Source organism: Euprymna scolopes, chromosome 20, assembly GCF_053919585.1.
Source record: "Euprymna scolopes isolate OS-2025 chromosome 20, ASM5391958v1, whole genome shotgun sequence".
Lineage (NCBI taxonomy): Eukaryota > Metazoa > Mollusca > Cephalopoda > Sepiida > Sepiolidae > Euprymna > Euprymna scolopes.
In genome coordinates this window covers 60,818,794-60,834,764 of record NC_136501.1, presented here as the reverse complement: position 1 = coordinate 60,834,764, position 15,971 = coordinate 60,818,794, and the positions used below count along the sequence as shown (strand labels likewise).

The window sequence follows — 15,971 nt, the reverse complement described above, 5'->3', positions numbered from 1 at the left end:
AAAAGGTACAAAAATAAAAATTGTCTCAGTCGTGGAGGATTTCTCCTCCACCGAAAGAGAACAAGAAATAGAAGTGCAGCATCTGAAGAACAGATACTACACTTTGATCTTGACCAAAAGGCCAAGAATGCGAACAATTGTAAATAACAACTTTTTTCACAAAACCAACACCGTCTTTCTTTTTTTTCTCTCTCTCACCCACTTACTCTTCCCTCTCTCTCACCCTCTTTCTCTTGACGTCACACCACTGTTAAACTGTGGGGGGGAGGAACACATTCCCAGGCATTATCTCCTATAGATGCACATTTTATTAGAAATTCAGCTTTCAAAATATTAGACGATAATAAAAATATAAAACCAACACCCTCTTTCTCTTTTCTCTCTCTCTCACCAACTTACTCTTCTCTCTCTCTCACCCTCTTTCTCTTGACCTCCTACTACTGTTAAACTGTGTGTGTGGGGGGGGAAGAGGCAGCTTGAAAACCAACAAAAACAGTGCACAGTTTCCCAAGCATTTGGGGTGGGAAGGGGGGGAAGAAGCCGAGCGCACAGTTTCGTGTGAGAGAGAGAGAACAATTCTCAACCTATATACTCAACAAATTTTTTATCTACAGATTTGAAAGTTTGTATATAGGGTATTCAGACATATGGAAATATATCTAGCATAATCTATCTATTATATCTATAAAAGTGAAAATGTGTGTGTGTGTGTGAGGTAGCCAGAGAGAGAGAGAGAGAGAGAGAGAGAGAGAGAGAGAGACAACAATTCTCAACCTATATATTCAATACATTTTTTATCTACAGATTTGAAAATTTGTATATAGGGTATTCAGACATATGGAAATATATCTAGCATAATCTATCTATTATATCTATAAAAGTGAAAATGTGTGTGTGTGTGTGTGTGTGTGCGTAAGAGAGAGAGAGAACAATTCTCAACCTATATACTCAACGTATTTTTATCTACGGATTTTAAACTTTGTATATAGGGTATTCAGACATATAGAAATATATCTAGCATAATCTATACATTATATCTATAAAAGTGAGAATGTGAGTGTGTGAGAGAGAGAGAACAATTCTCAACCTATATATTCAACAAATTTTTTACCTACAGATTTGAAAATTTGTATATTGGGTATTCAGACATATGGAAATATATCTAGCATAATCGATCTATTATATCTATAAAAGTCAGAATGTTTGCGTGTGGTTGTGTGTGTAAGGTTGCGAGAGAGAGAGAGAGAGAACAATTCTCAACCTATCTATTCAATAAATTTGTTATCTACAGATTTGACCATTTGTATATAGGGTATTCAGACATATGGAAATATATCCAGCATAATCTATCTATTATATCCATAAAAGTGAGAATGTGTGCGTGAGAGAGAGAGAGAGAGAGAGAGAGAGAGAGAGAGAGAGAGAGAGTAAGTACAATTCTCACCCTATATATTCAACAAATTTTTTATCTACCGATTAGAAAATTTGTATATAGGGTATTCAGACATATGGAAATATATCTAGCATAATCTATCTATTACATCTAGAAAAGTGAGAATGTGTGTGAAAGAGAGAGAGAGAAGAGAGAGAGAGAGAACAATTCTCAACCTATATATTCAACTAATTTTTATGTACAGATCTGAAAATTTGTATACAGGGTATTCAGACATATGGAAATATATCTAGCATAATCTATTATATCTATAAAAGGTAGAATGTGTGTGTGTGTGTGTGAGTGAGTGAGTGAGTGAGTGAGAGAGAGAGAGAGAGAGAACAATTCTCAACCTATATACTCAACAAATTTTGTATCTACAGATTTGATAATTTGTATATAGGGTATTCAGACATAAGGAAATATATCTAGCATAATCTATCTATTATATCTATAAAAGTGAGAATGTGTGTGAAAGAGAGAGAGAGAGAACAATTCTCAACCTATATATTCAACAAATTCTATCTTTACAGATTTGAAAATTTGTATATAGGGTATTCAGACATTTGGAAATATATCTAGCATAATCTATTATATCTATAAAAGTGAGAATGTGTGTGTGAGAGAGAGAGAGAAAGAACAATTCTCAACCTATATACTCAACAAATTTTTTATCTACAGATTTAAAAATTTGTATATAGGGTATTCAGACATATAGAAATATATCTAGCATAACCTATCTATTATATCTATAAAATGACCATGTGTGTGTGTGTGAGAGAGAGAGAGAGAGTCAGAGAGAGAGAGAACAATTTTCAGCTTGTGTGTGTGTGAGAAAGAGAGAGAGAGAAAGAGAGTAAGTACAATTCTCACCCTATATATTCAACAAATTTTTTATCTACCGATTAGAAAATTTGTATATAGGGTATTCAGACATATGGAAATATATCTAGCATAATCTATCTATTATATCTAGAAAAGTGAGAATGTGTGTGAAAGAGAGAGAGAGAAGAGAGAGAGAGAGAACAATTCTCAACCTATATATTCAACTAATTTTTATGTACAGATCTGAAAATTTGTATACAGGGTATTCAGACATATGGAAATATATCTAGCATAATCTATTATATCTATAAAAGGTAGAATGTGTGTGTGTGTGTGTGAGTGAGTGAGTGAGTGAGTGAGTGAGAGAGAGAGAGAACAATTCTCAACCTATATACTCAACAAATTTTGTATCTACAGATTTGATAATTTGTATATAGGGTATTCAGACATAAGGAAATATATCTAGCATAATCTATCTATTATATCTATAAAAGTGAGAATGTGTGTGAAAGAGAGAGAGAGAGAACAATTCTCAACCTATATATTCAACAAATTCTATCTTTACAGATTTGAAAATTTGTATATAGGGTATTCAGACATTTGGAAATATATCTAGCATAATCTATTATATCTATAAAAGTGAGAATGTGTGTGTGAGAGAGAGAGAAAGAACAATTCTCAACCTATATACTCAACAAATTTTTTATCTAAAGATTTATAAATTTGTATATAGGGTATTCAGACATATAGAAATATATCTAGCATAACCTATCTATTATATCTATAAAATGACCATGTGTGTGTGTGTGAGAGAGAGAGAGAGAGTCAGAGAGAGAGAGAACAATTTTCAGCTTGTGTGTGTGTGAGAAAGAGAGAGAGAGAAAGAGAGGAAGGAAAATTCTCACCCTATATATTCAACAAATTTTTTATCTACATATTAGAAAATTTGGATATAGGGTATTCAGACGTATGGAAATATATCTAGCATAATCTATCTATTATATCTATAAAAGTGAGAATGTGTGTGTGAGAGAGAGAGAAAGAGAGAGAGAGAGAACAATTCTCAACCTATATATTCAACTAATTTTTTATCTACAGATTTGAAAATGTGTATATTGGGTATTCAGACATATGTAAATATATCTGGCATAATCTATGTATTATATCTATAAAAGTGTGAATGTGAGTGATGGAAAGAGCAAAAAATTCACAACCTATATAACCTATAAAAGTGAGAATATGTGTGTGAGAGAGAGAGAGAGAGAGAACAATTCTCAACCTATATATTCCACACATTTTTGGGCACAGATTTGGAAATTTGTATATAGGGTAGGCAGACATATAGAAATATATCTAGCATAATCTATCTATTATATCTATAAAAGTGAGAACTTGTGTGTGTGTGTGTGTGTGTGAGAGAGAGAGAGAGAACAATTCTTAACCTACATACTCAACAAATTTTTTACCTACAGTTTAGAAAATTTGTATATAGGGTATTCAGACATATGGAAATATATCTAGCATAATCTATCTATTATAACTACAAAAGTTAGAATGTGTGTGTGAGAGAGAGAGAGAGAACAATTCTAAACCTATATATTCAACAAATTTTTTATCTACAGATTTGAAACTTTGTATATAGGGTATTCAGACATATGGAAATATATCTAGCATAATCTATCTATTTTATCTATAAAAGTGAGAATGCGTGTGTGTGAGATAGCGAGAGAGAGAGAGAGAAAAAGAGAGAGATAAAAATTCTCAACCTATACATTCAACAAATTTTTTATCCACAGATTTGAACATTTGTATATAGGGTGTTCAGACATATAGAAATATATCAAGCATAATCTATCTATTATATGTATAAAAGTGAGAATGTGTGTGTGTGTGAGAGAGAGGACAATTGTCAACCTATGTATACAACAAATTTTTTATCTACAGATTTCAAAATTTGTATATTGGGCATTCAGACATATTTCAATATATCTGGCATAATCTGTCTATTATATCTATAAAAGTGAGAATGTGTGTGATAGAGAGAGAGAGAACAATTCTCAACCTATATACTCAACAAATTTTTTATCTACAGATTTGAAAATTTGTATATAGGGTATTCAGACATATGGAAATATATCTAGCATAATCTATTATATCTATAAAAGTGAGAATGTGTGTGTGTGTGAGAGAGAGAGAGAGAGAGAGAGAGAACAATTCTCAACCCATATACTCAACAAATTCTTTATCTACAGATTTTAAAATTTGTATATAGAGTATTCATACAAATAGAAATATATCTAGGATAATCTTTCTATTATATCTATAAAAGTGAGAATGTGTGTGTGTGTGAGCGAGAGAGAGAGAGAGAGAGAGAGAGAGAACAGTTCTCAACCTATACATTCAACAAATTTTTATATATAGGGTATTCAGAAATATCGAAATATATCTAGCATAATCTATTATATCTTTAAAAGTTAGAATGTGTGTGTGAGAGATAGAGAGAACAATTCTCAACCTATGCACTCTACAAATTTTTTATCTACAAATTAGAAAATTTGTATATAGGGTATTCACACATATGGAAATATATCTAGCATAATCTATCTATTATATCTATAAAAGTTAGAATGTGTGTGTGAGGTAGCCAGAGAGAGAGAGAGAGAGAGAGAGTAAGAACAATTTTCAACCTATATATTCAACAAATATTTGATCTACAGATTAGAAAATTTGTATATAGGGTATTCAGACATATGGAAATATATCTAGCATAATCTATCTATTATATCTCTAAAATTGAGAATGTGTGTGTGAGAGAGAGAGAGAGAACAATTTTCAACCTATATACTCAACAAATTTTTTTATCTACAGATTTGAAAATTTGTATATAGGGTATTCAGACATATGGAAATATATCTAGAGTAATCTATCTATTATATCTATAAAAGTGAGAATGCGTGTGTGTGTGAGAGAGAGCGACACAGAACAATTCTCAACCTATATATTCAACAAATTTTTTATGTACAGATCTGAAATATCACATTTGTATAGAAGTAGAAATCTTGATACCTACTCTGATACCTAATAAAAGAAAGGACACTCTTTAGGGCGGATTTTGATTATAACAAGTCACTAATTAGAAATTATAATAAACATTCTAATAATTTAAGAATTTTACCAAAATAAAATTGCATGGTAATCACCCAATTTCTGCCACAAAATTTTGATTGGCAGAACTCATAAACATAAAATATATATTTTCTAATTTCATCTTTTTTTTTTCTTTTTACATAATCTGGTTTGATGTTTTCCCAAATATTCAAATCACTATATTTTGCTGCTTAATATCAAATACAGCAACTGAGTTATTTTTATGCATCAAACAATTACATTTTCTCATTCATCCAAACTAATCACTGAACATCAATTTCATATTTTCTTCACTAAAATATTACTGTGCTTGATGTCATCAAGTGGAGCGGATCATTTTTTTTTCATTTGTTCACACATTTTTCCACTTTATATATATTTTAAAGATTCTTAGCCTATGTCATTGCATACCAATCTGTTTATTAAAAGTTAAGGTTCACTGTAAACACATATGTTACACCAAAATAAAAACGCTTCAGATAATGTCTTGATATTCAATTCAGTTTCTCACATGACATCTTATGAAGTTAGTAGAAATGTTACAGACTTTTGAATCTCAAACACTTTCAATACTGTGCACTGATATTTTCTTTTTTGCAATATAAGCACATTCATGATTTTTTTTACAAACGTTAAAAACTTTCACATTGTGTAGCAATATACTGAAACAATTATAAAAATATTTGTTTTTATTTTGAATGATGCAGGGCATCTGAAGAGAGATTTTTCTAACAAAATGAAAGTATAATTTTTAGCAATAGGTATCTAGGAAAAGGCCACTACATATGTTATAAGTTCCAAATTTCCACAACCTGGCAAATACTGGTACATGCTAGCAAATTTAGATTTGCAATTACAAAATATGATTCTAATTTTTTCCTTTGCTCTTTATTCTAACACTACACTAAGTTTACTGTGTTATTTCGCTACAGTTGATATTGTGTAGAACAATAAGAAAATCATAGTGAACAATGCATTCAACAAATTTCACACACATTTCTAGATACCTATATCTAATAAGTTCAAAAGAAAGGACACACTTAGGGAGGTATTTTGGTGGTCAAGTCACTAAAAAGAGATTAGCTGGTTTCCCCGCATAGCCCAGGATATAATAAAGATTGACTGAAATACATGTTCTAGCTGGTTTCTAGGCGTTGCCAGGGATGTAATATAGACACATTATGTTGTATATTACCTGTTCTCTTCTCCCTAAGGTAAAACAATTTCATATACATGCTGTAAATTACCTATGCTAGGGATAAAACATGAACAATATCAGTCCTAGGGTAGATAAAACAAATAATACATAGAGATGAAAGATTCCTCTCCCCTAAGAATCAAACATATGTTCAATATCTGCTTTTGTTTTTTCATTGTTTATACGGTCCCGAGCAACGCCGGGTAGCCCTGCTAGTCTATATATATAAAAGGCAAAAATCGGTGTGTATGTATGTATGTATGTATGTATGTTTGTTTGTAACGCTAAAACTTTTGAAAGACGGAACCAGAGTTGACAAATTTGGTATCATATTGCACCTTGATCACCCGGATGACAAATATCGAAATTTCACGTCAAACGGACCAGTAGAAAGGGGTCAACTGATCGTTTTTCTCCTAGGGGGGCCCCCCAAAAAACCTGTCATTTTAACGTTATTCAATACGTGTCACGTGACGTGACGTCAGCTCAAACTTTTGACAGACACAACCAAAGTTGACAAATTATGTATCATATTGAACCTTGATCACCCGCATGACAAATATCGAAATTCCACACCAAACGGACCATTAAAAGGGGGTGAACTGATCATTTCTCTCCTAGGGGGGCCCCCAAAAAAACCTGTCATTTTAATGTTAATATTACATAATCCAAAAACGCTTAGTCATGTCACGTGACGTGACGTCAACATCCAGTAATGGCGAACAAATGTAAACAAACACTTTGTTTTACCGATACTTTTGTAATTTCTCTTCTGCTTTGTTCTAGAGATTATTAAACTCCATGACAATGTCTCCAACGTATTTAACTGGTTAAAAATAGTATTTATACAAGAGTTTTAACGAAAAATATCAGGAAAAAATGTACAGGAATAAAAAAAAATTCAGCTTTCAAAATATTCGTCGATAAAAAAACCGATCTTTATATTTACGCTAGCCATTTTGTATATTACCACGTGACCTGCTATCTCTTAAACTGGAGGGGGGGATCCACTTGAATCCAACAAAACCAGTAATTTTTTTTTTCTATTATATATACATCATTTTCTATAAAATTAAGTGTAGACTTTATAATTAAAACAAAAAATGTTATTCATACTAAAAAAAAAAACCGCTTAGTCATGTCACGTGACGTGACGTCAACATCCACTAATGGCGAACAATTGTACCTATTTACTATGCCTCCCCACGGGACAGAGTTAGACACCAGGGTCGTTTTTTAACGTGGAGAAAAGGTACAAAAATAAAAATTGTCTCAGTCGTGGAGGATTTCTCCTCCACCGAAAGAGAACAAGAAATAGAAGTGCAGCATCTGAAGAACAGATACTACACTTTGATCTTGACCAAAAGGCCAAGAATGCGAACAATTGTAAATAACAACTTTTTTCACAAAACCAACACCGTCTTTCTTTTTTTTTCTCTCTCTTTCTCTCTCTCACCCACTTACTCTTCCCTCTCTCTCACCCTCTTTCTCTTGACGTCACACCACTGTTAAACTGTGGGGGGGAGGAACACATTCCCAGGCATTATCTCCTATAGATGCACATTTTATTAGAAATTCAGCTTTCAAAATATTAGACGATAATAAAAATATAAAACCAACACCCTCTTTCTCTTTTCTCTCTCTCTCACCAACTTACTCTTCTCTCTCTCTCACCCTCTTTCTCTTGACCTCCTACTACTGTTAAACTGTGTGTGTGTGGGGGGGGGGAAGAGGCAGCTTGAAAACCAACAAAAACAGTGCACAGTTTCCCAAGCATTTGGGGTGGGAAGGGGGGGAAGAAGCCGAGCGCACAGTTTCGTGTGAGAGAGAGAGAACAATTCTCAACCTATATACTCAACAAATTTTTTATCTACAGATTTGAAAGTTTGTATATAGGGTATTCAGACATATGGAAATATATCTAGCATAATCTATCTATTATATCTATAAAAGTGAAAATGTGTGTGTGTGTGAGGTAGCCAGAGAGAGAGAGAGAGAGAGAGAGAGAGAGAGAGAGAGACAACAATTCTCAACCTATATATTCAATACATTTTTTATCTACAGATTTGAAAATTTGTATATAGGGTATTCAGACATATGGAAATATATCTAGCATAATCTATCTATTATATCTATAAAAGTGAAAATGTGTGTGTGTGTGTGTGTGTGTGTGTGTGTGTGTGTGTGTGTGCGTAAGAGAGAGAGAACAATTCTCAACCTATATACTCAACGTATTTTTATCTACGGATTTTAAACTTTGTATATAGGGTATTCAGACATATAGAAATATATCTAGCATAATCTATACATTATATCTATAAAAGTGAGAATGTGAGTGTGTGAGAGAGAGAGAACAATTCTCAACCTATATATTCAACAAATTTTTTACCTACAGATTTGAAAATTTGTATATTGGGTATTCAGACATATGGAAATATATCTAGCATAATCGATCTATTATATCTATAAAAGTCAGAATGTTTGCGTGTGGTTGTGTGTGTAAGGTTGCGAGAGAGAGAGAGAGAACAATTCTCAACCTATCTATTCAATAAATTTGTTATCTACAGATTTGACCATTTGTATATAGGGTATTCAGACATATGGAAATATATCCAGCATAATCTATCTATTATATCCATAAAAGTGAGAATGTGTGCGTGAGAGAGAGAGAGAGAGAGAGAGAGAGAGAGAGAGTAAGTACAATTCTCACCCTATATATTCAACAAATTTTTTATCTACCGATTAGAAAATTTGTATATAGGGTATTCAGACATATGGAAATATATCTAGCATAATCTATCTATTATATCTAGAAAAGTGAGAATGTGTGTGAAAGAGAGAGAGAGAGAAGAGAGAGAGAGAGAACAATTCTCAACCTATATATTCAACTAATTTTTATGTACAGATCTGAAAATTTGTATACAGGGTATTCAGACATATGGAAATATATCTAGCATAATCTATTATATCTATAAAAGGTAGAATGTGTGTGTGTGTGTGTGTGTGTGAGTGAGTGAGTGAGTGAGTGAGTGAGAGAGAGAGAGAGAGAGAGAACAATTCTCAACCTATATACTCAACAAATTTTGTATCTACAGATTTGATAATTTGTATATAGGGTATTCAGACATAAGGAAATATATCTAGCATAATCTATCTATTATATCTATAAAAGTGAGAATGTGTGTGAAAGAGAGAGAGAGAGAACAATTCTCAACCTATATATTCAACAAATTCTATCTTTACAGATTTGAAAATTTGTATATAGGGTATTCAGACATTTGGAAATATATCTAGCATAATCTATTATATCTATAAAAGTGAGAATGTGTGTGTGAGAGAGAGAGAAAGAACAATTCTCAACCTATATACTCAACAAATTTTTTATCTACAGATTTAAAAATTTGTATATAGGGTATTCAGACATATAGAAATATATCTAGCATAACCTATCTATTATATCTATAAAATGACCATGTGTGTGTGTGTGTGAGAGAGAGAGAGAGTCAGAGAGAGAGAGAGAGAACAATTTTCAGCTTGTGTGTGTGTGAGAAAGAGAGAGAGAGAAAGAGAGGAAGGAAAATTCTCACCCTATATATTCAACAAATTTTTTATCTACATATTAGAAAATTTGGATATAGGGTATTCAGACGTATGGAAATATATCTAGCATAATCTATCTATTATATCTATAAAAGTGAGAATGTGTGTGTGAGAGAGAGAGAAAGAGAGAGAGAGAGAACAATTCTCAACCTATATATTCAACTAATTTTTTATCTACAGATTTGAAAATGTGTATATTGGGTATTCAGACATATGTAAATATATCTGGCATAATCTATGTATTATATCTATAAAAGTGTGAATGTGAGTGATGGAAAGAGCAAAAAATTCTCAACCTATATAACCTATAAAAGTGAGAATATGTGTGAGAGAGAGAGAGAGAGAACAATTCTCAACCTATATATTCCACACATTTTTGGGCACAGATTTGGAAATTTGTATATAGGGTAGGCAGACATATAGAAATATATCTAGCATAATCTATCTATTATATCTATAAAAGTGAGAACTTGTGTGTGTGTGTGTGTGTGAGAGAGAGAGAGAACAATTCTTAACCTACATACTCAACAAATTTTTTACCTACAGTTTAGAAAATTTGTATATAGGGTATTCAGACATATGGAAATATATCTAGCATAATCTATCTATTATAACTACAAAAGTTACAATGTGTGTGTGAGAGAGAGAGAGAACAATTCTAAACCTATATATTCAACAAATTTTTTATCTACAGATTTGAAACTTTGTATATAGGGTATTCAGACATATGGAAATATATCTAGCATAATCTATCTATTTTATCTATAAAAGTGAGAATGCGTGTGTGTGAGATAGCGAGAGAGAGAGAGAGAAAAAGAGAGAGATAAAAATTCTCAACCTATACATTCAACAAATTTTTTATCCACAGATTTGAACATTTGTATATAGGGTGTTCAGACATATAGAAATATATCTAGCATAATCTATCTATTATATGTATAAAAGTGAGAATGTGTGTGTGTGTGAGAGAGAGGACAATTGTCAACCTATGTATACAACAAATTTTTTATCTACAGATTTCAAAATTTGTATATTGGGCATTCAGACATATTTTAATATATCTGGCATAATCTGTCTATTATATCTATAAAAGTGAGAATGTGTGTGATAGAGAGAGAGAGAACAATTCTCAACCTATATACTCAACAAATTTTTTATCTACAGATTTGAAAATTTGTATATAGGGTATTCAGACATATGGAAATATATCTAGCATAATCTATTATATCTATAAAAGTGAGAATGTGTGTGTGTGTGTGTGTGAGAGAGAGAGAGAGAGAGAACAATTCTCAACCGATATACTCAACAAATTCTTTATCTACAGATTTTAAAATGTGTATATAGAGTATTCATACAAATAGAAATATATCTAGGATAATCTTTCTATTATATCTATAAAAGTGAGAATGTGTGTGTGTGTGAGCGAGAGAGAGAGAGAGAGAGAACAGTTCTCAACCTATACATTCAACAAATTTTTATATATAGGGTATTCAGAAATATCGAAATATATCTAGCATAATCTATTATATCTTTAAAAGTTAGAATGTGTGTGTGTGAGAGATAGAGAGAACAATTCTCAACCTATGCACTCTACAAATTTTTTATCTACAAATTAGAAAATTTGTATATAGGGTATTCACACATATGGAAATATATCTAGCATAATCTATCTATTATATCTATAAAAGTTAGAATGTGTGTGTGAGGTAGCCAGAGAGAGAGAGAGAGAGAGTAAGAACAATTTTCAACCTATATATTCAACAAATATTTGATCTACAGATTAGAAAATTTGTATATAGGGTATTCAGACATATGGAAATATATCTAGCATAATCTATCTATTATATCTCTAAAATTGAGAATGTGTGTGTGAGAGAGAGAGAACAATTTTCAACCTATATACTCAACAAATTTTTTTATCTACAGATTTGAAAATTTGTATATAGGGTATTCAGACATATGGAAATATATCTAGAGTAATCTATCTATTATATCTATAAAAGTGAGAATGCGTGTGTGTGTGAGAGAGAGCGACACAGAACAATTCTCAACCTATATATTCAACAAATTTTTTATGTACAGATCTGAAATATCACATTTGTATAGAAGTAGAAATCTTGATACCTACTCTGATACCTAATAAAAGAAAGGACACTCTTTAGGGCGGATTTTGATTATAACAAGTCACTAATTAGAAATTATAATAAACATTCTAATAATTTAAGAATTTTACCAAAATAAAATTGCATGGTAATCACCCAATTTCTGCCACAAAATTTTGATTGGCAGAACTCATAAACATAAAATATATATTTTCTAATTTCATCTTTTTTTTTTCTTTTTACATAATCTGGTTTGATGTTTTCCCAAATATTCAAATCACTATATTTTGCTGCTTAATATCAAATACAGCAACTGAGTTATTTTTATGCATCAAACAATTACATTTTCTCATTCATCCAAACTAATCACTGAACATCAATTTCATATTTTCTTCACTAAAATATTACTGTGCTTGATGTCATCAAGTGGAGCGGATCATTTTTTTTTCATTTGTTCACACATTTTTCCACTTTATATATATTTTAAAGATTCTTAGCCTATGTCATTGCATACCAATCTGTTTATTAAAAGTTAAGGTTCACTGTAAACACATATGTTACACCAAAATAAAAACGCTTCAGATAATGTCTTGATATTCAATTCAGTTTCTCACATGACATCTTATGAAGTTAGTAGAAATGTTACAGACTTTTGAATCTCAAACACTTTCAATACTGTGCACTGATATTTTCTTTTTTGCAATATAAGCACATTCATGATTTTTTTTACAAACGTTAAAAACTTTCACATTGTGTAGCAATATACTGAAACAATTATAAAAATATTTGTTTTTATTTTGAATGATGCAGGGCATCTGAAGAGAGATTTTTCTAACAAAATGAAAGTATAATTTTTAGCAATAGGTATCTAGGAAAAGGCCACTACATATGTTATAAGTTCCAAATTTCCACAACCTGGCAAATACTGGTACATGCTAGCAAATTTAGATTTGCAATTACAAAATATGATTCTAATTTTTTCCTTTGCTCTTTATTCTAACACTACACTAAGTTTACTGTGTTATTTCGCTACAGTTGATATTGTGTAGAACAATAAGAAAATCATAGTGAACAATGCATTCAACAAATTTCACACACATTTCTAGATACCTATATCTAATAAGTTCAAAAGAAAGGACACACTTAGGGAGGTATTTTGGTGGTCAAGTCACTAAAAAGAGATTAGCTGGTTTCCCGGCATAGCCCAGGATATAATAAAGATTGACTGAAATACATGTTCTAGCTGGTTTCTAGGCGTTGCCAGGGATGTAATATAGACACATTATGTTGTATATTACCTGTTCTCTTCTCCCTAAGGTAAAACAATTTCATATACATGCTGTAAATTACCTATGCTAGGGATAAAACATGAACAATATCAGTCCTAGGGTAGATAAAACAAATAATACATAGAGATGAAAGATTCCTCTCCCCTAAGAATCAAACATATGTTCAATATCTGCTTTTGTTTTTTCTTTGTTTATACGGTCCCGAGCAACGCCGGGTAGCCCTGCTAGTCTATATATATAAAAGGCAAAAATCGGTGTGTATGTATGTATGTATGTATGTATGTATGTTTGTTTGTAACGCTAAAACTTTTGAAAGACGGAACCAGAGTTGACAAATTTGGTATCATATTGCACCTTGATCACCCGGATGACAAATATCGAAATTTCACGTCAAACGGACCAGTAGAAAGGGGTCAACTGATCGTTTTTCTCCTAGGGGGGCCCCCAAAAAAACCTGTCATTTTAACGTTATTCAATACGTGTCACGTGACGTGACGTCAGCTCAAACTTTTGACAGACACAACCAAAGTTGACAAATTATGTATCATATTGAACCTTGATCACCCGCATGACAAATATCGAAATTCCACACCAAACGGACCATTAAAAGGGGGTGAACTGATCATTTCTCTCCTAGGGGGGCCCCAAAAAAAACCTGTCATTTTAATGTTAATATTACATAATCCAAAAACGCTTAGTCATGTCACGTGACGTGACGTCAACATCCAGTAATGGCGAACAAATGTAAACAAACACTTTGTTTTACCGATACTTTTGTAATTTCTCTTCTGCTTTGTTCTAGAGATTATTAAACTCCATGACAATGTCTCCAACGTATTTAACTGGTTAAAAATAGTATTTATACAAGAGTTTTAACGAAAAATATCAGGAAAAAATGTACAGGAATAAAAAAAAATTCAGCTTTCAAAATATTCGTCGATAAAAAAACCGATCTTTATATTTACGCTAGCCATTTTGTATATTACCACGTGACCTGCTATCTCTTAAACTGGAGGGGGGGGATCCACTTGAATCCAACAAAACCAGTAATTTTTTTTTCTATTATATATACATCATTTTCTATAAAATTAAGTGTAGACTTTATAATTAAAACAAAAAATGTTATTCATACTAAAAAAAAAAAACGCTTAGTCATGTCACGTGAGGTGACGTCAACATCCACTAATGGCGAACAATTGTACCTATTTACTATGCCTCCCCACGGGACAGAGTTAGACACCAGGGTCGTTTTTTAACGTGGAGAAAAGGTACAAAAATAAAAATTGTCTCAGTCGTGGAGGATTTCTCCTCCACCGAAAGAGAACAAGAAATAGAAGTGCAGCATCTGAAGAAAAGATACTACACTTTGATCTTGACCAAAAGGCCAAGAATGCGAACAATTGTAAATAACAACTTTTTTCACAAAACCAACACCATCTTTCTTTTTTTTCTCTCTCTTTCTCTCTCTCACCCACTTACTCTTCCCTCTCTCTCACCCTCTTTCTCTTGACGTCACACCACTGTTAAACTGTGGGGGGGGAACACATTCCCAGGCATTATCTCCTATAGATGCACATTTTATTAGAAATTCAGCTTTCAAAATATTAGACGATAATAAAAATATAAAACCAACACCCTCTTTCTCTTTTCTCTCTCTCTCACCAACTTACTCTTCTCTCTCTCTCACCCTCTTTCTCTTGACCTCCTTCTACTGTTAAACTGTGTGTGTGTGGGGGGGGGAAGAGGCAGCTTGAAAACCAACAAAAACAGTGCACAGTTTCCCAAGCATCTGGGGTGGGAAGGGGGGGAAGAAGCCGAGCGCACAGTTTCGTGTGAGAGAGAGAGAACAATTCTCAACCTATATACTCAACAAATTTTTTATCTACAGATTTGAAAGTTTGTATATAGGGTATTCAGACATATGGAAATATATCTAGCATAATCTATCTATTATATCTATAAAAGTGAAAATGTGTGTGTGTGTGAGGTAGCCAGAGAGAGAGAGAGAGAGAGAGAGAGAGAGAGACAACAATTCTCAACCTATATATTCAATACATTTTTTATCTACAGATTTGAAAATTTGTATATAGGGTATTCAGACATATGGAAATATATCTAGCATAATCTATCTATTATATCTATAAAAGTGAAAATGTGTGTGTGTGTGTGTGTGTGTGCGTAAGAGAGAGAGAGAACAATTCTCAACCTATATACTCAACGTATTTTTATCTACGGATTTTAAACTTTGTATATAGGGTATTCAGACATATAGAAATATATCTAGCATAATCTATACATTATATCTATAAAAGTGAGAATGTGAGTGTGTGAGAGAGAGAGAACAATTCTCAACCTATATATTCAACAAATTTTTTACC

The 15,971-nt window shown here is 32.1% G+C and overlaps 2 pseudogenes; both read right to left on the bottom strand.

The window, feature by feature from the left end:
* On the bottom strand, positions 1-134 carry LOC145241812 (U2 spliceosomal RNA; annotated as a pseudogene).
* A 7,715-nt stretch (positions 135-7,849) lies between these two features.
* On the bottom strand, positions 7,850-7,983 carry LOC145241811 (U2 spliceosomal RNA; annotated as a pseudogene).
* Between the last annotated feature and the right edge of the window lie 7,988 nt (positions 7,984-15,971).